Source organism: Ammodytes marinus (assembly GCF_949987685.1).
Source record: "Ammodytes marinus genome assembly, chromosome: 5".
NCBI classification, from domain to species: Eukaryota; Metazoa; Chordata; class Actinopteri; order Uranoscopiformes; family Ammodytidae; genus Ammodytes; species Ammodytes marinus.
In genome coordinates this window covers 35,719,174-35,744,402 of record NC_137234.1, presented here as the reverse complement: position 1 = coordinate 35,744,402, position 25,229 = coordinate 35,719,174, and positions in this window count along the sequence as shown.

Below are 25,229 nucleotides of genomic sequence, written 5' to 3'. Positions count from 1 at the left end.
TTTAAGAATAATTTCAAAATACTCCAGGAACAAGGTGGTCTATTGGTGGACCACAGAATAATCACGGCCTACAAGAAGAACAACAATATACAGGATATACTCATCAAAGCCAAATTAACACCGTTGACTCAGAAGACTGAGGCTGCTCGCACTGAGTTTTACAAATTTGAACCCTGGGCATACAACAAACACACCAACCAGGTGTTCGCCACCCAAAAAAGTACCAACACTAAAACTAAAAATTGCATATATCTCATAAGTTGTCTCACGTGCTCGATGCAATATGTAGGTGAAACTGGCAATACACTACTGACACGATTCACCCAACATAGATATAACATCAGCCGTAAAAAAGACACTCACCTGCCCTTGGTTAGCCATTTCATTGAGCACGGGTGGAATAATCTGACCACTACTATCTTAGAGGCAAATCCCAATTGGTCCAAGAAACAGAGGAAATATCTGGAAAGACAATGGATTCACAAGTTGAACACCCGTCTCCCCTTTGGCCTCAATGAGAAATAACTCCACAACATGATAATATAATATAATAATATAACAATAATCATATCAAATTTGATAATATATATACAAAAAAACTTTATGTTATCATTCCTACTCTAATACCACCAGGCCTTGATAGGAGATAGATATCATTACATACATAGATATTAGCGAGTACACTAACCAGTGGGCAGTCTTTGACTGTCTGCTGTCCTCTCTTAACCTAACCCCGTCAGTGCTGTTTTTATGTTTTGTCATAATATTTATTTCCACATCGAGTGACATTATCCGGCGGTCTCCCCGGGTAGTGTCTTAGTCATGTTGGTTACGAGGGAACACTTTTGTGTCTACCACCTCAAACCTGAAGTTACTTTTATTTCTCTTTTTTCACTTTTCCATGTCCACTGCATGTACAGTATTACCACCGTACGTGTCATTGAGATATAGTCAGACACATAGATTGAGCGATCACTGTCACATCTACCTTTCTATATCTCAAGTTTGTTTTATTTCTCTTTTTTCAGTTTTCCATCTCCATCTCATGTAAAGTATCATTACCATACATGTCATTGGGATATAGCTATGTAATATATGTTTCTATATATTCAGGTAACACTCTTGTGTCCACCACCACTAATCCAAAGTTAATTTTGTTTTTCTTTGTTCTATTTCACATATCCATCTCATGTAAAGGATTACCATCGTGCATGACATTGGGATATAGTAACATATGTAGATGGGCTGTACACTGCCATTGTCACCTCTCTATATTTGAAGTTAATTTTTTTTCATTTTGTTCAGTTTTCCACATCCTTTTCATGTCAAGTATTATTACCATACATGTCATCGTGATATAACTGTGTGATATATGTTCCTATATATTGAGTTAACACTCTGGTGTCCACCACCGCTATCTAAAGTTATTTTTATTTCTTTTTGTTCTATTTTGCATGTCCATCTCATGTAAAGTATCACCACCTACATGACATTGGGACATAGTTATATTTATTTCAATATCTATCACGTATACCTACTGTGTAAATGCATAATATGCTTACATATGACTATAGGAAAATGATGTTTCTGAAAGGCCTGTACGAAGCATGTCACCACTCGCGATATCCATGATGATCACCCTCTACCCGCTATGGTCCACATCGGCCACGGGTCCAATATAGTCCATTGACGTGGCAATTTTTGTATTGGTGCACAGTATCCCTACGTGCCTAATCCTAAGTCACAGACCCCCCAATTAGATTGTTATTATTATTATTTATTAGTGGAGGTTAACACCTTCCCTTCCCCTTACTCTAAACCTAACCATTCGGGCCTTATGCCTAATCCTAAATTCACATCCATCCATTTCATTCATATAGTCTTCATTTTCCCCACTATTGGCTTCCATTATTCACGCAGGAGCTTCTGGACTCCTGGAGTCCCTGAATGCAATCATTCACCGGCTCAAACCACCTTTTCTCCAAATTTCCGAGGGCCCCTGAATGCAACCATTTCCGGTCCAATTTTTTACAATTAGTTTATATCCAGTTTAATATAATTTTATTTTTTTAGGTCTGCGCCCCCCTCTGGGGTCTAGACATTTTTCTAATCCCTTTCCCCTTGGGAAATTTTATTTCTTTACTTTTAATTCGTCCGGGATATCGCCAACTTTAGAGGTCACGGGGTGAAAGGTATATCCGCCCAACCCCCGCCTTCATCTCCCTCTTTCACTCTGGTCTTCATGCTGGAAGCACACCAATTAGCGCTCGTACAGGTACTTTCTCAAGATTGCTAGGCTGATGAAGGTTTTTTTGTAACCGAAACGTCCCGCCGTTATATTGCAACTGTAAATAAACAAATCAACTTGATTAACATCATCTTCCGATCTTTTTTCGATTTTTAATAAATTTTTTTTCACACAACATTCTTGCTAATTACCACGAGCTAACACCACTGGTGCGTTATAACACCTTACTATGGATGAACGCTACAACCCACATGAATGGACCAAAGTCCAGAGCAGGAGATCTGGTAGGACCCGCTTTAAAGCTCCCTATATTAATCGCAATCGACATTATTCACCGGAGAATAACGAAGTTCGCCATTACTCATCTGATAAAAACGAGGTCCGTCAAGACTACAAAAATGGCGGCGCCCATAGCCCGGAGCGCGCGCCATCTTACGCTCAAGCGGTCAGATGGGGCCCGCGTAGACCTTATTCTTCACCGGAGTCTACCGGAACCAGGTACGAACACCCACGTCACGGGCCTAGACCTGCACCATGGCAAGCGCCTAGGGTTGAACATTACTCCAGATGGAGCCACGATGATCAATACCATGATTATATATCCTCACCAGAGAGGTACTATCACCGTGGCTATCCACACACTGCTAGATATCACAGTGGGGGGAGATATGATGATCGCCCATACGGCACCACCAGCAGAGATGGGTCACGGTACAGACCACCATCTAGTCCCCTTGATGTCGGGCGTCCCGCACCTGCTGCGCCGCCGCCTCTGATGCGACCTTCCAGACCTCACAGACGCAGCACGCCACCTCCCAGGGCGCGTCCGAGCACGCCGCCCCCTCGATTCCGACCACCCAGGGGTCGCCGACCGACCACGCCGCCCCCCCAGGTTCGTGGGCCCAGGGGAGCCAGACCAGGCACGCCACCACCGCGTGATCGACCACCTAGGGGTCGTAGACCGACCACGCCGCCCCCCCATACCCGTGGGCGCAGGGCAACCAGGCCAGGTACGCCACCACCACGTAATCGACCACCGAGGGGCCGCAGACCGGCTACGCCTCCACCACACTACAGAAGCGACCCGGATTTCGCAGCCAAGGCCAGGGTGACATGCAGGCTCATCAAAGCCACACATCACATGTCCAACATCAGCGGTAGGTCCATCCCCATCGCAATCGACAAACTCACCACCAAATTGGCGACTTCGATTAAACCAGCAGCGCCCAACCCCACCACCACTTCCCTCATAGAGGCCAACGCCAAGCAGTGGGAACAGGAGACGCTGCTAATTCTCAAGGATCATTACCAAGAGTGCTTGGACACAGACCTAGAGATCATGACTCATGTCGGTGGCGTCGACTGGCAACAGCCTTTTGGGGTGGCCACCACGTGGGCTAAGAAACAGCTGGGACAAAGGCTCTTACAACGCACTCTAGACAAAGTCCATTCCATGCTGTCTAATGCGCTGTCTATTCCAGAGGTCAGACCCACCCCCAGACCAACCAACACAGGGTCAGCCCCTCCGGGCCAACACCATGTCTTCACCAGACCCATGAAGGCGGTGCAGAAACGTCGCCACATCAACCCTCCAGACACAGAGGGTCCTAATGCAACCGATTCCTCCACCTGGTGGAATCCCGTTCTGCTAACCGGACCGACACCAGAGGGTCCGACCCCACTCTGCCAGAGGGTACCACGGGTGAGAGTCAGAACGTCTGCCAACGCTCCACCCTCAAAGCCATTGGACACAGAGCTACGTCATGAAGATCCACAACAGGACAGGGTCCAGCCTCACGCCACGAAGGAAGCACCGCGGACCAAGAAGGACACACCTACTCCTCTCCCATCTCTTCTCCCCCTCCCTTCTTCCCCCCTCCCCTCTCCTCTTCCCTCCTCCTCTTCCCTTTCCCTCTCCATCCCCCGTCTTCTCCCTCTCCCCCTTATAACCCCCTCCTCCTCCTCCTCCTCCTCCCCCCCCCCCCCCCCTCCCCTCCCTTCAGTCCCCAGTCCCCCATTCCTCTCTGCCTCTTCTCTCTTCCAGCTCACGTCCACGCCCCTCCTCTTCAGGACAGACCTTCCCTACGGATGTGGAGGCACCTGGAACCCATCCCACGAGCACTGCTCTTCACAATGATGACTGCGACTCCATGGAGCTTTGGTCGGAGGCCAACGCTCCCCGCATGCCAACCGCCGAGGGGCCCACGGTCCCCGTTACAATTGACAGTGACAGTTCCACACCATCCAGTCCACAACCGGGGCCCAGCAGGTTACCCTCGCCTACCCTCACTCCACCTATTCTCATAGAGAACACTCACACCACACCTAACACAGGCACATCTGCATCACAACCCAAGCTATTATTCTCACCAGTCTACAGACCACATAGACATCTCAGCACAGGCAAAAACAGAGTCAAGGACTGGTCCCTCACCCCCACTAAGAAGTGGGTCATCATGGGGGACTCCAACCTCAATCGCATACCACCCTTCCAAGAGCCCGACCTCCAGATCGAGTCCTATCCGGGTGCAACGTTTAGGCATGCTGAAGCCATACTGGCAAAAACCACACACACTGACATTGTTGAGTCACTCGTGCTGTCCTTTGGCATCAATGACAGAGCTCAGAGGACAGAGGGGGCACTGATCGGCCACATACAGAGGGCTGTGAGAATGGCCACTCTTGCTTTTCCCCATGCCCTCATACTAATACCCGAACTGAATTTCTCTGAGTCCCTTCCAGAGGAAGAACAACGCAACCTGAGACGGCTCAACCAACACATCGTCAGACAGTTCAACTTCATCCCCAGACTGCAGCAGAAGAGCTTCCAGGCTGAGGAAGACGGCGTCCACTGGACCATCCCCACCGCCAGGAAGATCCTCAAAGAATGGGTTGATATGTTAAAAGCAAACGCCCCGTGAAAACTGTTTTGTCTACGGGGTTTAAGAATGTCATTGTGTTAGCGCAGAAGTTTAACATTACTGCAGCTCAACTCTCCCTGCTTAACAAAGGCCTTAATTTTATACCGATCATCAGAGGAGAAAAAAATGTTAAAAATCAAACACAAATTGACATCAGAACCTACCATAGGAGACTCAAATTAGCTGCACATTTTGAGCACACTAGGGAAACTAGTCCACTCCCATTTATGCCAAAATCCACATGGGTACCACCAGAACCAACCGTGCCTTGGCCCTTAAGGCAACTAATACAGTCAGACGTGGAATGGTTCGACAACCACTACGTTGCCAAATGCAACACGACTAACCTAGATCAATTTGAACTGGAAGCCCTTAAACAACTAAAAAGCAACAAAAATATAGTCATCAAACCAGCTGATAAAGGCAGCTCTGTTGTCGTTTTGGACAGAGAGCAATACCTGTGGGAGGGTTACAGGCAACTTAATGACACAAAGTACTATAAAAGCCTCAAGAAGCCTATCTTTAAGGACACTATTCCTTTAGTCACAGAAATACTCCAAAAACTGCAAACCAAAAAGTTCATCAATGCCAAACAGAGGTCCTTTTTGATGGGGGATGCCGAACCCAGACCTAGGCTATTTTATATGTTGCCAAAAATACACAAGGCCAGAGACAAGTGGAGCCTTCCCAATGTAATTCCACCTGGAAGGCCCATTGTCTCGGATTGTGGTAGTGAGACATATGCCACAGCCCATTTTGTGGAGACATACCTCAATCCCATATCTATCAAACATCCCAGTTACATTAAAGACACATACGACTTTGTCAACAAAATTAAACTACTGCACATTCCAGCTGATGCCTTCCTGTTCACCATGGATGTGGACAGCCTTTACACAAATATCAACACAGACCAAGGCATGGAGGCGGTCAAAAATACCTTTCAGTTATATCCAGATTCCAAACGTCCAGATAAGGAAATATTACAACTCTTATACCTTAACCTTACCAGAAACGACTTTGAATTTGACGATAAATACTTTTTACAAATATCAGGCACGGCCATGGGTAAAAAATTTGCTCCCTCTTTTGCCAATATTTTCATGGCCCAGTGGGAACAATCAGCCTTATCACAGGCTCCCATTAAACCCTTACATTACTATAGATACCTAGATGATATTTGGGGAGTGTGGACACACTCTTTACAGGAGTTTGATACATTCTGCAATTTTCTGAACAACTTTAACAGTTCCATCACCATTAAATCAACACACAGTCTCACTGAGGTGGATTTTCTGGACACGACAACCTTTAAGGGCCCTAATTTCCAGCAAACAAACAGATTGGACATTAAAGTGTTCTTTAAAGCAACAGACACACATGCTCTATTGAATAAAAGCAGCCACCATCCCAAGCACACTTTTGCGGGCTTGGTCAAATCCCAATTTTTAAGATTCCACAGAATCTGCACAAGAATAGAGGACTTTGGGTTTGCCGTGAGGGTGCTGTGCAAGGTCTTGTCCACCAGAGGGTACTCTTGGTCTTTCCTTAGACAGGTCTACAGTACTTTCAAAACAGTTAAACCAATTAACGTGGACCCCATGATACCACTGGTCATATTCTACTCGGAGTCTGCCACTAAATTGGCCAGAGCCTTTAAGAATAATTTCAAAATACTCCAGGAACAAGGTGGTCTATTGGTGGACCACAGAATAATCACGGCCTACAAGAAGAACAACAATATACAGGATATACTCATCAAAGCCAAATTAACACCGTTGACTCAGAAGACTGAGGCTGCTCGCACTGAGTTTTACAAATTTGAACCCTGGGCATACAACAAACACACCAACCAGGTGTTCGCCACCCAAAAAAGTACCAACACTAAAACTAAAAATTGCATATATCTCATAAGTTGTCTCACGTGCTCGATGCAATATGTAGGTGAAACTGGCAATACACTACTGACACGATTCACCCAACATAGATATAACATCAGCCGTAAAAAAGACACTCACCTGCCCTTGGTTAGCCATTTCATTGAGCACGGGTGGAATAATCTGACCACTACTATCTTAGAGGCAAATCCCAATTGGTCCAAGAAACAGAGGAAATATCTGGAAAGACAATGGATTCACAAGTTGAACACCCGTCTCCCCTTTGGCCTCAATGAGAAATAACTCCACAACATGATAATATAATATAATAATATAACAATAATCATATCAAATTTGATAATATATATACAAAAAAACTTTATGTTATCATTCCTACTCTAATACCACCAGGCCTTGATAGGAGATAGATATCATTACATACATAGATATTAGCGAGTACACTAACCAGTGGGCAGTCTTTGACTGTCTGCTGTCCTCTCTTAACCTAACCCCGTCAGTGCTGTTTTTATGTTTTGTCATAATATTTATTTCCACATCGAGTGACATTATCCGGCGGTCTCCCCGGGTAGTGTCTTAGTCATGTTGGTTACGAGGGAACACTTTTGTGTCTACCACCTCAAACCTGAAGTTACTTTTATTTCTCTTTTTTCACTTTTCCATGTCCACTGCATGTACAGTATTACCACCGTACGTGTCATTGAGATATAGTCAGACACATAGATTGAGCGATCACTGTCACATCTACCTTTCTATATCTCAAGTTTGTTTTATTTCTCTTTTTTCAGTTTTCCATCTCCATCTCATGTAAAGTATCATTACCATACATGTCATTGGGATATAGCTATGTAATATATGTTTCTATATATTCAGGTAACACTCTTGTGTCCACCACCACTAATCCAAAGTTAATTTTGTTTTTCTTTGTTCTATTTCACATATCCATCTCATGTAAAGGATTACCATCGTGCATGACATTGGGATATAGTAACATATGTAGATGGGCTGTACACTGCCATTGTCACCTCTCTATATTTGAAGTTAATTTTCTTTCATTTTGTTCAGTTTTCCACATCCTTTTCATGTCAAGTATTATTACCATACATGTCATCGTGATATAACTGTGTGATATATGTTCCTATATATTGAGGTAACACTCTGGTGTCCACCACCGCTATCTAAAGTTATTTTTATTTCTTTTTGTTCTATTTTGCATGTCCATCTCATGTAAAGTATCACCACCTACATGACATTGGGACATAGTTATATTTATTTCAATATCTATCACGTATACCTACTGTGTAAATGCATAATATGCTTACATATGACTATAGGAAAATGATGTTTCTGAAAGGCCTGTACGAAGCATGTCACCACTCGCGATATCCATGATGATCACCCTCTACCCGCTATGGTCCACATCGGCCACGGGTCCAATATAGTCCATTGACGTGGCAATTTTTGTATTGGTGCACAGTATCCCTACGTGCCTAATCCTAAGTCACAGACCCCCCAATTAGATTGTTATTATTATTATTTATTAGTGGAGGTTAACACCTTCCCTTCCCCTTACTCTAAACCTAACCATTCGGGCCTTATGCCTAATCCTAAATTCACATCCATCCATTTCATTCATATAGTCTTCATTTTCCCCACTATTGGCTTCCATTATTCACGCAGGAGCTTCTGGACTCCTGGAGTCCCTGAATGCAATCATTCACCGGCTCAAACCACCTTTTCTCCAAATTTCCGAGGGCCCCTGAATGCAACCATTTCCGGTCCAATTTTTTACAATTAGTTTATATCCAGTTTAATATAATTTTATTTTTTTAGGTCTGCGCCCCCCTCTGGGGTCTAGACATTTTTCTAATCCCTTTCCCCTTGGGAAATTTTATTTCTTTACTTTTAATTCGTCCGGGATATCGCCAACTTTAGAGGTCACGGGGTGAAAGGTATATCCGCCCAACCCCCGCCTTCATCTCCCTCTTTCACTCTGGTCTTCATGCTGGAAGCACACCAATTAGCGCTCGTACAGGTACTTTCTCAAGATTGCTAGGCTGATGAAGGTTTTTTTGTAACCGAAACGTCCCGCCGTTATATTGCAACTGTAAATAAACAAATCAACTTGATTAACATCATCTTCCGATCTTTTTTCGATTTTTAATAAATTTTTTTTCACACAACATTCTTGCTAATTACCACGAGCTAACACCACTGGTGCGTTATAACACCTTACTATGGATGAACGCTACAACCCACATGAATGGACCAAAGTCCAGAGCAGGAGATCTGGTAGGACCCGCTTTAAAGCTCCCTATATTAATCGCAATCGACATTATTCACCGGAGAATAACGAAGTTCGCCATTACTCATCTGATAAAAACGAGGTCCGTCAAGACTACAAAAATGGCGGCGCCCATAGCCCGGAGCGCGCGCCATCTTACGCTCAAGCGGTCAGATGGGGCCCGCGTAGACCTTATTCTTCACCGGAGTCTACCGGAACCAGGTACGAACACCCACGTCACGGGCCTAGACCTGCACCATGGCAAGCGCCTAGGGTTGAACATTACTCCAGATGGAGCCACGATGATCAATACCATGATTATATATCCTCACCAGAGAGGTACTATCACCGTGGCTATCCACACACTGCTAGATATCACAGTGGGGGGAGATATGATGATCGCCCATACGGCACCACCAGCAGAGATGGGTCACGGTACAGACCACCATCTAGTCCCCTTGATGTCGGGCGTCCCGCACCTGCTGCGCCGCCGCCTCTGATGCGACCTTCCAGACCTCACAGACGCAGCACGCCACCTCCCAGGGCGCGTCCGAGCACGCCGCCCCCTCGATTCCGACCACCCAGGGGTCGCCGACCGACCACGCCGCCCCCCCAGGTTCGTGGGCCCAGGGGAGCCAGACCAGGCACGCCACCACCGCGTGATCGACCACCTAGGGGTCGTAGACCGACCACGCCGCCCCCCCATACCCGTGGGCGCAGGGCAACCAGGCCAGGTACGCCACCACCACGTAATCGACCACCGAGGGGCCGCAGACCGGCTACGCCTCCACCACACTACAGAAGCGACCCGGATTTCGCAGCCAAGGCCAGGGTGACATGCAGGCTCATCAAAGCCACACATCACATGTCCAACATCAGCGGTAGGTCCATCCCCATCGCAATCGACAAACTCACCACCAAATTGGCGACTTCGATTAAACCAGCAGCGCCCAACCCCACCACCACTTCCCTCATAGAGGCCAACGCCAAGCAGTGGGAACAGGAGACGCTGCTAATTCTCAAGGATCATTACCAAGAGTGCTTGGACACAGACCTAGAGATCATGACTCATGTCGGTGGCGTCGACTGGCAACAGCCTTTTGGGGTGGCCACCACGTGGGCTAAGAAACAGCTGGGACAAAGGCTCTTACAACGCACTCTAGACAAAGTCCATTCCATGCTGTCTAATGCGCTGTCTATTCCAGAGGTCAGACCCACCCCCAGACCAACCAACACAGGGTCAGCCCCTCCGGGCCAACACCATGTCTTCACCAGACCCATGAAGGCGGTGCAGAAACGTCGCCACATCAACCCTCCAGACACAGAGGGTCCTAATGCAACCGATTCCTCCACCTGGTGGAATCCCGTTCTGCTAACCGGACCGACACCAGAGGGTCCGACCCCACTCTGCCAGAGGGTACCACGGGTGAGAGTCAGAACGTCTGCCAACGCTCCACCCTCAAAGCCATTGGACACAGAGCTACGTCATGAAGATCCACAACAGGACAGGGTCCAGCCTCACGCCACGAAGGAAGCACCGCGGACCAAGAAGGACACACCTACTCCTCTCCCATCTCTTCTCCCCCTCCCTTCTTCCCCCCTCCCCTCTCCTCTTCCCTCCTCCTCTTCCCTTTCCCTCTCCATCCCCCGTCTTCTCCCTCTCCCCCTTATAACCCCCTCCTCCTCCTCCTCCTCCTCCCCCCCCCCCCCCCCTCCCCTCCCTTCAGTCCCCAGTCCCCCATTCCTCTCTGCCTCTTCTCTCTTCCAGCTCACGTCCACGCCCCTCCTCTTCAGGACAGACCTTCCCTACGGATGTGGAGGCACCTGGAACCCATCCCACGAGCACTGCTCTTCACAATGATGACTGCGACTCCATGGAGCTTTGGTCGGAGGCCAACGCTCCCCGCATGCCAACCGCCGAGGGGCCCACGGTCCCCGTTACAATTGACAGTGACAGTTCCACACCATCCAGTCCACAACCGGGGCCCAGCAGGTTACCCTCGCCTACCCTCACTCCACCTATTCTCATAGAGAACACTCACACCACACCTAACACAGGCACATCTGCATCACAACCCAAGCTATTATTCTCACCAGTCTACAGACCACATAGACATCTCAGCACAGGCAAAAACAGAGTCAAGGACTGGTCCCTCACCCCCACTAAGAAGTGGGTCATCATGGGGGACTCCAACCTCAATCGCATACCACCCTTCCAAGAGCCCGACCTCCAGATCGAGTCCTATCCGGGTGCAACGTTTAGGCATGCTGAAGCCATACTGGCAAAAACCACACACACTGACATTGTTGAGTCACTCGTGCTGTCCTTTGGCATCAATGACAGAGCTCAGAGGACAGAGGGGGCACTGATCGGCCACATACAGAGGGCTGTGAGAATGGCCACTCTTGCTTTTCCCCATGCCCTCATACTAATACCCGAACTGAATTTCTCTGAGTCCCTTCCAGAGGAAGAACAACGCAACCTGAGACGGCTCAACCAACACATCGTCAGACAGTTCAACTTCATCCCCAGACTGCAGCAGAAGAGCTTCCAGGCTGAGGAAGACGGCGTCCACTGGACCATCCCCACCGCCAGGAAGATCCTCAAAGAATGGGTTGATATGTTAAAAGCAAACGCCCCGTGAAAACTGTTTTGTCTACGGGGTTTAAGAATGTCATTGTGTTAGCGCAGAAGTTTAACATTACTGCAGCTCAACTCTCCCTGCTTAACAAAGGCCTTAATTTTATACCGATCATCAGAGGAGAAAAAAATGTTAAAAATCAAACACAAATTGACATCAGAACCTACCATAGGAGACTCAAATTAGCTGCACATTTTGAGCACACTAGGGAAACTAGTCCACTCCCATTTATGCCAAAATCCACATGGGTACCACCAGAACCAACCGTGCCTTGGCCCTTAAGGCAACTAATACAGTCAGACGTGGAATGGTTCGACAACCACTACGTTGCCAAATGCAACACGACTAACCTAGATCAATTTGAACTGGAAGCCCTTAAACAACTAAAAAGCAACAAAAATATAGTCATCAAACCAGCTGATAAAGGCAGCTCTGTTGTCGTTTTGGACAGAGAGCAATACCTGTGGGAGGGTTACAGGCAACTTAATGACACAAAGTACTATAAAAGCCTCAAGAAGCCTATCTTTAAGGACACTATTCCTTTAGTCACAGAAATACTCCAAAAACTGCAAACCAAAAAGTTCATCAATGCCAAACAGAGGTCCTTTTTGATGGGGGATGCCGAACCCAGACCTAGGCTATTTTATATGTTGCCAAAAATACACAAGGCCAGAGACAAGTGGAGCCTTCCCAATGTAATTCCACCTGGAAGGCCCATTGTCTCGGATTGTGGTAGTGAGACATATGCCACAGCCCATTTTGTGGAGACATACCTCAATCCCATATCTATCAAACATCCCAGTTACATTAAAGACACATACGACTTTGTCAACAAAATTAAACTACTGCACATTCCAGCTGATGCCTTCCTGTTCACCATGGATGTGGACAGCCTTTACACAAATATCAACACAGACCAAGGCATGGAGGCGGTCAAAAATACCTTTCAGTTATATCCAGATTCCAAACGTCCAGATAAGGAAATATTACAACTCTTATACCTTAACCTTACCAGAAACGACTTTGAATTTGACGATAAATACTTTTTACAAATATCAGGCACGGCCATGGGTAAAAAATTTGCTCCCTCTTTTGCCAATATTTTCATGGCCCAGTGGGAACAATCAGCCTTATCACAGGCTCCCATTAAACCCTTACATTACTATAGATACCTAGATGATATTTGGGGAGTGTGGACACACTCTTTACAGGAGTTTGATACATTCTGCAATTTTCTGAACAACTTTAACAGTTCCATCACCATTAAATCAACACACAGTCTCACTGAGGTGGATTTTCTGGACACGACAACCTTTAAGGGCCCTAATTTCCAGCAAACAAACAGATTGGACATTAAAGTGTTCTTTAAAGCAACAGACACACATGCTCTATTGAATAAAAGCAGCCACCATCCCAAGCACACTTTTGCGGGCTTGGTCAAATCCCAATTTTTAAGATTCCACAGAATCTGCACAAGAATAGAGGACTTTGGGTTTGCCGTGAGGGTGCTGTGCAAGGTCTTGTCCACCAGAGGGTACTCTTGGTCTTTCCTTAGACAGGTCTACAGTACTTTCAAAACAGTTCCAATTAACGTGGACCCCATGATACCACTGGTCATATTCTACTCGGAGTCTGCCACTAAATTGGCCAGAGCCTTTAAGAATAATTTCAAAATACTCCAGGAACAAGGTGGTCTATTGGTGGACCACAGAATAATCACGGCCTACAAGAAGAACAACAATATACAGGATATACTCATCAAAGCCAAATTAACACCGTTGACTCAGAAGACTGAGGCTGCTCGCACTGAGTTTTACAAATTTGAACCCTGGGCATACAACAAACACACCAACCAGGTGTTCGCCACCCAAAAAAGTACCAACACTAAAACTAAAAATTGCATATATCTCATAAGTTGTCTCACGTGCTCGATGCAATATGTAGGTGAAACTGGCAATACACTACTGACACGATTCACCCAACATAGATATAACATCAGCCGTAAAAAAGACACTCACCTGCCCTTGGTTAGCCATTTCATTGAGCACGGGTGGAATAATCTGACCACTACTATCTTAGAGGCAAATCCCAATTGGTCCAAGAAACAGAGGAAATATCTGGAAAGACAATGGATTCACAAGTTGAACACCCGTCTCCCCTTTGGCCTCAATGAGAAATAACTCCACAACATGATAATATAATATAATAATATAACAATAATCATATCAAATTTGATAATATATATACAAAAAAACTTTATGTTATCATTCCTACTCTAATACCACCAGGCCTTGATAGGAGATAGATATCATTACATACATAGATATTAGCGAGTACACTAACCAGTGGGCAGTCTTTGACTGTCTGCTGTCCTCTCTTAACCTAACCCTAACCCTAACCCTAACCCTAACCCTAACCCTAACCCTAACCCTAACCCTAACCCTAACCCTAACCCTAACCCTAACCCTAACCCTAACCCTAACCCTAACCCTAACCCTAACCCTAACCCTAGGTCACATCAAAAAAATTCTTCCTTCAGAAAAAAAAATCGTAAAAAAATTCTTCCTATGTTAAAAAAATCTTCCTCTCAAAATATAGTATTCCACCAAAAAGAAAAATTTTGCTCTAACTTTTTTTCCAAATGGTTTTCAAGAGTCTTTCACAGCTTGCCAAGCTGAACTCTGGATGCCAAACAAGTTGTACATAGTGTTTGTATTGAAATATTAAGAACACATATGCCATTGAAAAGAAAAAAGTTCCCCACAACAGTCACCTCAAAAAAATTCTTCCTTCAGAAAAAAAAAATTCGTAAAAAAATTCTTCCTATGTTAAAAAAAATCTTCATCTCAAAATATAATCTTCCACCAAAAAAAAAATTTTGCTCAAATTTTTTTTCCAAATGGTTTTCTAGAGTCTTTCACAGCTTGCCAAGCTGACCTCAGGAGGCCAAACATTGCAATAAGAAGAACATTTTGGTAGCAGTTTTCATATGCCATTGGAAAAAAAAAAAGTTCACCACAACAGTCACCTCAAAAAACTTCTTCCTTCGGAAAAAAAAAAACGTAAAAAAATTCTTCCTATGTTAAAAAAAATCTTCCTCTCAAAATATAATCTTCCAACAAAAAGAAAAATGTTGCTAAAACTTTTTTTCCAAATGGTTTTCAAGAGTATTTCACAGCTTGCCAAGCTGAACTCAGGATTCCAAACATTGCAATAAGAAGAACATTTCGGTAGCAGTTTTCATATGCCATTGAAAAAAAAAAGTTCCCCACAACAGTCACCTCAAAAAAATTCTTCTTTCAGAAAAAAAAAATTCGTAAAAAAATTCTTCCTTTGTTAAAAAAATTCTTCCTCTCAAAATATAATCTTCCACCAAAAAGGAAAATTTTGCCCAAACTTTTTTTCCAAATGCTTTTCAAGAGTGTTTCACAGCTTGCCAAGCTGAACTCAGGATGCCAAACATTGCAATAAGAAGAACGTTTCGGTAGCAGTTTTCATATGCCATTGAAAAAAAAAAAAGTTCACCACAACAGTCACCTCAAAAAAATTCTTCCTTCAGAAAAAAAAAATTGTAAAAAAATTCTTCCTGTGTTAAAAAAAATCTTCCTCTCGAAATATAATCTTCCACCAAAAAGAAAAATTTTGCCCAAACTTTTTTTCCAAATGGTTTTCAAGAGTCTTTCACAGATTGCCAAGCTGAACTCAGGATGCCAAACAAGTTGTACATAGTGTTTGTATTGAAATATTAAGAACACATATGCCATTGAAAAGAAAAAAGTTCACCACAACAGTCTTCTCAAAAAAATTCTTCCTTCAGAAAAAAAAAATCGTAAAAAAATTCTTCCTTTATTAAAAAAAATCTTCCTCTCAAAATAAAATCTTCAACCAAAAAGAAAAATTTTGCTCAAACTTTTTTTCAGCTTTCAGTGAAGTTTTATTGCTTCTTTCTGCAGCTCTCACTGAAATAAGGTTAATTTTCAACTTTGTTCAAATGTGCTGTAACTTTTGTTCCAAATGGTTTTCAAGAGTCTTTCATGGCTTGCCAAGCAGAACTCAGCATGCTAAACTAGTTATATATAGTATTTGCATTGAAATATTAAGGACATTTTATCATCAGCTTTCAGTGAAATTTTATTGCTTCTTTTTGCAGCTCTCACTGAAATAAGGCTAATTTTCAACTTTGTTCAAATGTGCTGTAACTTTTGTTCCAAATGGTTTTCAAGAGTCTTTCATGGCTTGCCAAGCAAAACTCAGCATGCTAAACTAGTTATATATAGTATTTGCATTGAAATATTAAGGCAATTTTATCATCAGCTTTCAGTGAAATTTTATTGCTTCTTTCTGCAGCTCTCACTGAAATAAGGCTAATTTTCAACTTTGTTCAAATGTGCTGTAACTTTTGTTCCAAATGGTTTTTAAGAGTCTTTCATGGCTTGCCAAGCAGAACTCAGCATGCTAAACTAGTTATATATACTATTTGCATTGAAATATTAAGCACATTTTATCATCAGCTTTCAGTGAAATTTTATTGCTTCTTTCTGCAGCTCTCACTGAAATAAGGCTAATTTTCAACTTTGTTCAAATGTGCTGTAACTTTTGTTCCAAATGGTTTTCAAGAGTCTTTCATGGCTTGCCAAGCAGAACTCAGCATGCTAAACTAGTTATATATAGTATTTGCATTGAAATATTAAGTCAATTTTATCATCAGCTTTCAGTGAAATTTTATTGCTTCTTTCTGCAGCTCTCACTGAAATAAGGCTAATTTTCAACTTTGTTCAAATGTGCTGTAACTTTTGTTCCAAATGGTTTTCAAGAGTCTTTCATGGCTTGCCAAGCAGAACTCAGCATGCTAAACTAGTTATATATAGTATTTGCATTGAAATCTTAAATCAATTTTATCATCAGCTTTCAGTGATATTTTAATGCTTCTTTCTGCAGCTCTCACTGAAATAAGGCAAGTTTTCAACTTTGTTCAAATGTGCTGTAACTTTTGTTCCAAATGGTTTTCAAGAGTCTTTCATGGCTTGCCAAGCAGAACTCAGCATGCTAAACTAGTTATATATAGTATTTGCATTGAAATCTTAAATCAATTTTATCATCAGCTTTCAGTGATATTTTATTGCTTCTTTCTGCAGCTCTCACTGAAATAAGGCTAATTTTCAACTTTGTTCAAATGTGCTGTAACTTTTGTTCCAAATGGTTTTCAAGAGTCTTTCATGGCTTGCCAAGCAGAACTCAGCATGCTAAACTAGTTATATATAGTATTTGCATTGAAATCTTAAATCAATTTTATCATCATCTTTCAGTGATATTTTATTGCTTCTTTCTGCAGCTCTCACTGAAATAAGGCAAATTTTCAACTTTGTTCAAATGTGCTGTAACTTTTGTTCCAAATGGTTTTCAAGAGTCTTTCATGGCTTGCCAAGCAGAACTCAGCATGCTAAACTAGGTATATATAGTATTTGCATTGAAATCTTAAGTCAATTTTATCATCAGCTTTCAGTGAAATTTTATTGCTTCTTTCTGCAGATCTCACTGAAATAAGGCTAATTTTCAACGTTGTTCAAATGTGCTATAACTTTTGTTCCAAATGGTTTTCAAGAGTCTTTCATGGCTTGCCAAGCAGAACTCAGCATGCTAAACTAGTTATATATAGTATTTGCATTGAAATCTTAAGTCAATTTTATCATCAGCTTTCAGTGAAATTTTATTGCTTCTTTCTGCAGCTCTCACTGAAATAAGGCTAATTTTCAACTTTGTTCAAATGTGCTGTAACTTTTGTTCCAAATGGTTTTTAAGAGTCTTTCATGGCTTGCCAAGCAGAAATCAGCATGCTAAACTAGTTATTTGCATTGAAATATTAAGCACATTTTATCATCAGCTTTCAGTGAAATTGTATTGCTTCTTTCTGCAGCTCTCACTGAAATAAGGCTAATTTTCAACTTTGTTCAAATGTGCTGTAACTTTTGTTCCAAATGGTTTTCAAGAGTCTTTCATGGCTTGCCAAGCAGAACTCAGCATGCTAAACTAGTTATATATAGTATTTGCATTGAAATCTTAAGTCAATTTTATCATCAGCTTTCAGTGAAATTGTATTGCTTCTTTCTGCAGCTCTCACTGAAATAAGGCTAATTTTCAACTTTGTTCAAATGTGCTGTAACTTTTGTTCCAAACGGTTTTCAAGAGTCTTTCATGGCTTGCCAAGCATAACTCAGCATGCTAAACTAGTTATATATAGTATTTGCATTGAAATCTTAAGTCAATTTTATCATCAGCTTTCAGTGAAATTTTATTGCTTCTTTCTGCAGCTCTCACTGAAATAAGGCTAATTTGCAACTTTGTTCAAATGTGCTGTAACTTTTGTTCCAAATGGTTTTTAAGAGTCTTTCATGGCTTGCCAAGCAGAACTCAGCATGCTAAACTAGTTATATATAGTATTTGCATTGAAATATTAAGCACATTTTATCATCAGCTTTCAGTGAAATTGTATTGCTTCTTTCTGCAGCTCTCACTGAAATAAGGCTAATTTTCAACTTTGTTCAAATGTGCTGTAACTTTTGTTCCAAATGGTTTTCAAGAGTCTTTCATGGCTTGCCAAGCAGAACTCAGCATGCTAAACTAGGTATATATAGTATTTGCATTGAAATCTTAAGTCAATTTTATCATCAGCTTTCAGTGAAATTTTATTGCTTCTTTCTGCAGATCTCACTGAAATAAGGCTAATTTTCAACTTTGTTCAAATGTGCTATAACTTTTGTTCCAAATGGTTTTCAAGAGTCTTTCATGGCTTGCCAAGCAGAACTCAGCATGCTAAACTAGTTATATATAGTATTTGCATTGAAATCTTAAGTCAATTTTATCATCAGCTTTCAGTGAAATTTTATTGCTTCTTTCTGCAGCTCTCACTGAAATAAGGCTAATTTTCAACTTTGTTCAAATGTGCTGTAACTTTTGTTCCAAATGGTTTTTAAGAGTCTTTCATGGCTTGCCAAGCAGAAATCAGCATGCTAAACTAGTTATTTGCATTGAAATATTAAGCACATTTTATCATCAGCTTTCAGTGAAATTGTATTGCTTCTTTCTGCAGCTCTCACTGAAATAAGGCTAATTTTCAACTTTGTTCAAATGTGCTGTAACTTTTGTTCCAAATGGTTTTCAAGAGTCTTTCATGGCTTGCCAAGCAGAACTCAGCATGCTAAACTAGTTATATATAGTATTTGCATTGAAATCTTAAGTCAATTTTATCATCAGCTTTCAGTGAAATTGTATTGCTTCTTTCTGCAGCTCTCACTGAAATAAGGCTAATTTTCAACTTTGTTCAAATGTGCTGTAACTTTTGTTCCAAATGGTTTTTAAGAGTCTTTCATGGCTTGCCAAGCAGAACTCAGCATGCTAAACTAGTTATATATAGTATTTGCATTGAAATATTAAGCACATTTTATCATCAGCTTTCAGTGAAATTGTATTGCTTCTTTCTGCAGCTCTCACTGAAATAAGGCTAATTTTCAACTTTGTTCAAATGTGCTGTAACTTTTGTTCCAAATGGTTTTCAAGAGTCTTTCATGGCTTGCCAAGCAGAACTCAGCATGCTAAACTAGTTATATATAGTATTTGCATTGAAATCTTAAATCAATTTTATCATCAGCTTTCAGTGATATTTTAATGCTTCTTTCTGCAGCTCTCACTGAAATAAGGCAAATTTTCAACTTTGTTCAAATGTGCTGTAACTTTTGTTCCAAATGGTTTTCAAGAGTCTTTCATGGCTTGCCAAGCAGAACTCAGCATGCTAAACTAGTTATATATAGTATTTGCATTGAAATCTTAAATCAATTTTATCATCAGCTTTCAGTGATATTTTATTGCTTCTTTCTGCAGCTCTCACTGAAATAAGGCTAATTTTCAACTTTGTTCAAATGTGCTGTAACTTTTGTTCCAAATGGTTTTCAAGAGTCTTTCATGGCTTGCCAAGCAGAACTCAGCATGCTAAACTAGTTATATATAGTATTTGCATTGAAATCTTAAATCAATTTTATCATCATCTTTCAGTGATATTTTATTGCTTCTTTCTGCAGCTCTCACTGAAATAAGGCTAATTTTCAACTTTGTTCAAATGTGCTGTAACTTTTGTTCCAAACGGTTTTCAAGAGTCTTTCATGGCTTGCCAAGCATAACTCAGCATGCTAAACTAGTTATATATAGTATTTGCATTGAAATCTTAAGTCAATTTTATCATCAGCTTTCAGTGAAATTTTATTGCTTCTTTCTGCAGCTCTCACTGAAATAAGGCTAATTTGCAACTTTGTTCAAATGTGCTGTAACTTTTGTTCCAAATGGTTTTTAAGAGTCTTTCATGGCTTGCCAAGCAGAACTCAGCATGCTAAACTAGTTATATATAGTATTTGCATTGAAATATTAAGCACATTTTATCATCAGCTTTCAGTGAAATTGTATTGCTTCTTTCTGCAGCTCTCACTGAAATAAGGCTAATTTTCAACTTTGTTCAAATGTGCTGTAACTTTTGTTCCAAATGGTTTTCAAGAGTCTTTCATGGCTTGCCAAGCAGAACTCAGCATGCTAAACTAGTTATATATAGTATTTGCATTGAAATCTTAAATCAATTTTATCATCAGCTTTCAGTGATATTTTATTGCTTCTTTCTGCAGCTCTCACTGAAATAAGGCTAATTTTCAACTTTGTTCAAATGTGCTGTAACTTTTGTTCCAAATGGTTTTCAAGAGTCTTTCATGGCTTGCCAAGCAGAACTCAGCATGCTAAACTAGTTATATATAGTATTTGCATTGAAATATTAAGTCAATTTTATCATCAGCTTTCAGTGAAATTTTATTGCTTCTTTCTGCAGCTCTCACTGAAATAAGGCTAATTTTCAACTTTGTTCAAATGTGCTGTAACTTTTGTTCCAAATGGTTTTCAAGAGTCTTTCATGGCTTGCCAAGCAGAACTCAGCATGCTAAACTAGTTATATATAGTATTTGCATTGAAATCTTAAATCAATTTTATCATCAGCTTTCAGTGATATTTTAATGCTTCTTTCTGCAGCTCTCACTGAAATAAGGCAAATTTTCAACTTTGTTCAAATGTGCTGTAACTTTTGTTCCAAATGGTTTTCAAGAGTCTTTCATGGCTTGCCAAGCAGAACTCAGCATGCTAAACTAGTTATATATAGTATTTGCATTGAAATCTTAAATCAATTTTATCATCATCTTTCAGTGATATTTTATTGCTTCTTTCTGCAGCTCTCACTGAAATAAGGCAAATTTTCAACTTTGTTCAAATGTGCTGTAACTTTTGTTCCAAATGGTTTTCAAGAGTCTTTCATGGCTTGCCAAGCAGAACTCAGCATGCTAAACTAGTTATATATAGTATTTGCATTGAAATCTTAAGTCAATTTTATCATCAGCTTTCAGTGAAATTTTATTGCTTCTTTCTGCAGCTCTCACTGAAATAAGGCTAATTTTCAACTTTGTTCAAATGTGCTGTAACTTTTGTTCCAAATGGTTTTCAAGAGTCTTTCATGGCTTGCCAAGCAGAACTCAGCATGCTAAACTAGGTATATATAGTATTTGCATTGAAATCTTAAGTCAATTTTATCATCAGCTTTCAGTGAAATTTTATTGCTTCTTTCTGCAGATCTCACTGAAATAAGGCTAATTTTCAACTTTGTTCAAATGTGCTATAACTTTTGTTCCAAATGGTTTTCAAGAGTCTTTCATGGATTGCCAAGCAGAACTCAGCATGCTAAACTAGTTATATATAGTATTTGCATTGTAATCTTAAGTCAATTTTATCATCAGCTTTCAGTGAAATTTTATTGCTTCTTTCTGCAGCTCTCACTGAAATAAGGCTAATTTTCAACTTTGTTCAAATGTGCTGTAACTTTTGTTCCAAATGGTTTTTAAGAGTCTTTCATGGCTTGCCAAGCAGAACTCAGCATGCTAAACTAGTTATATATAGTATTTGCATTGAAATATTAAGCACATTTTATCATCAGCTTTCAGTGAAATTTTATTGCTTCTTTCTGCAGCTCTCACTGAAATAAGGCTAATTTTCAACTTTGTTCAAATGTGCTGTAACTTTTGTTCCAAATGGTTTTCAAGAGTCTTTCATGGCTTGCCAAGCAGAACTCAGCATGCTAAACTAGTTATATATAGTATTTGCATTGAAATCTTAAGTCAATTTTATCATCAGCTTTCAGTGAAATTTTATTGCTTCTTTCTGCAGCTCTCACTGAAATAAGGCTAATTTTCAACTTTGTTCAAATGTGCTGTAACTTTTGTTCCAAACGGTTTTCAAGAGTCTTTCATGGCTTGCCAAGCAGAACTCAGCATGCTAAACTAGTTATATATAGTATTTGCATTGAAATCTTAAGTCAATTTTATCATCAGCTTTCAGTGAAATTTTATTGCTTCTTTCTGCAGCTCTCACTGAAATAAGGCTAATTTGCAACTTTGTTCAAATGTGCTGTAACTTTTGTTCCAAATGGTTTTTAAGAGTCTTTCATGGCTTGCCAAGCAGAACTCAGCATGCTAAACTAGTTATATATAGTATTTGCATTGAAATATTAAGCACATTTTATCATCAGCTTTCAGTGAAATTGTATTGCTTCTTTCTGCAGCTCTCACTGAAATAAGGCTAATTTTCAACTTTGTTCAAATGTGCTGTAACTTTTGTTCTAAATGGTTTTCAAGAGTCTTTCATGGCTTGCCAAGCAGAACTCAGCATGCTAAACTAGTTATATATAGTATTTGCATTGAAATATTAAGTCAATTTTATCATCAGCTTTCAGTGAAATTTTATTGCTTCTTTCTGCAGCTCTCAATGAAATAAGGCTAATTTTCAACTTTGTTCAAATGTGCTGTAACTTTTGTTCCAAATGGTTTTCAAGAGTCTTTCATGGCTTGCCAAGCAGAACTCAGCATGCTAAACTAGTTATATATAGTATTTGCATTGAAATCTTAAATCAATTTTATCATCATCTTTCAGTGATATTTTATTGCTTCTTTCTGCAGCTCTCACTGAAATAAGGCTAATTTTCAACTTTGTTCAAATGTGCTGTAACTTTTGTTCCAAACGGTTTTCAAGAGTCTTTCATGGCTTGCCAAGCATAACTCAGCATGCTAAACTAGTTATATATAGTATTTGCATTGAAATCTTAAGTCAATTTTATCATCAGCTTTCAGTGAAATTTTATTGCTTCTTTCTGCAGCTCTCACTGAAATAAGGCTAATTTGCAACTTTGTTCAAATGTGCTGTAACTTTTGTTCCAAATGGTTTTTAAGAGTCTTTCATGGCTTGCCAAGCAGAACTCAGCATGCTAAACTAGTTATATATAGTATTTGCATTGAAATATTAAGCACATTTTATCATCAGCTTTCAGTGAAATTGTATTGCTTCTTTCTGCAGCTCTCACTGAAATAAGGCTAATTTTCAACTTTGTTCAAATGTGCTGTAACTTTTGTTCCAAATGGTTTTCAAGAGTCTTTCATGGCTTGCCAAGCAGAACTCAGCATGCTAAACTAGTTATATATAGTATTTGCATTGAAATATTAAGTCAATTTTATCATCAGCTTTCAGTGAAATTTTATTGCTTCTTTCTGCAGCTCTCACTGAAATAAGGCTAATTTTCAACTTTGTTCAAATGTGCTGTAACTTTTGTTCCAAATGGTTTTCAAGAGTCTTTCATGGCTTGCCAAGCAGAACTCAGCATGCTAAACTAGTTATATATAGTATTTGCATTGAAATCTTAAATCAATTTTATCATCAGCTTTCAGTGATATTTTAATGCTTCTTTCTGCAGCTCTCACTGAAATAAGGCAAATTTTCAACTTTGTTCAAATGTGCTGTAACTTTTGTTCCAAATGGTTTTCAAGAGTCTTTCATGGCTTGCCAAGCAGAACTCAGCATGCTAAACTAGTTATATATAGTATTTGCATTGAAATCTTAAATCAATTTTATCATCAGCTTTCAGTGATATTTTATTGCTTCTTTCTGCAGCTCTCACTGAAATAAGGCTAATTTTCAACTTTGTTCAAATGTGCTGTAACTTTTGTTCCAAATGGTTTTCAAGAGTCTTTCATGGCTTGCCAAGCAGAACTCAGCATGCTAAACTAGTTATATATAGTATTTGCATTGAAATCTTAAATCAATTTTATCATCATCTTTCAGTGATATTTTATTGCTTCTTTCTGCAGCTCTCACTGAAATAAGGCTAATTTTCAACTTTGTTCAAATGTGCTGTAACTTTTGTTCCAAACGGTTTTCAAGAGTCTTTCATGGCTTGCCAAGCATAACTCAGCATGCTAAACTAGTTATATATAGTATTTGCATTGAAATCTTAAGTCAATTTTATCATCAGCTTTCAGTGAAATTTTATTGCTTCTTTCTGCAGCTCTCACTGAAATAAGGCTAATTTGCAACTTTGTTCAAATGTGCTGTAACTTTTGTTCCAAATGGTTTTTAAGAGTCTTTCATGGCTTGCCAAGCAGAACTCAGCATGCTAAACTAGTTATATATAGTATTTGCATTGAAATATTAAGCACATTTTATCATCAGCTTTCAGTGAAATTGTATTGCTTCTTTCTGCAGCTCTCACTGAAATAAGGCTAATTTTCAACTTTGTTCAAATGTGCTGTAACTTTTGTTCCAAATGGTTTTCAAGAGTCTTTCATGGCTTGCCAAGCAGAACTCAGCATGCTAAACTAGTTATATATAGTATTTGCATTGAAATCTTAAATCAATTTTATCATCAGCTTTCAGTGATATTTTATTGCTTCTTTCTGCAGCTCTCACTGAAATAAGGCTAATTTTCAACTTTGTTCAAATGTGCTGTAACTTTTGTTCCAAATGGTTTTCAAGAGTCTTTCATGGCTTGCCAAGCAGAACTCAGCATGCTAAACTAGTTATATATAGTATTTGCATTGAAATATTAAGTCAATTTTATCATCAGCTTTCAGTGAAATTTTATTGCTTCTTTCTGCAGCTCTCACTGAAATAAGGCTAATTTTCAACTTTGTTCAAATGTGCTGTAACTTTTGTTCCAAATGGTTTTCAAGAGTCTTTCATGGCTTGCCAAGCAGAACTCAGCATGCTAAACTAGTTATATATAGTATTTGCATTGAAATCTTAAATCAATTTTATCATCAGCTTTCAGTGATATTTTAATGCTTCTTTCTGCAGCTCTCACTGAAATAAGGCAAATTTTCAACTTTGTTCAAATGTGCT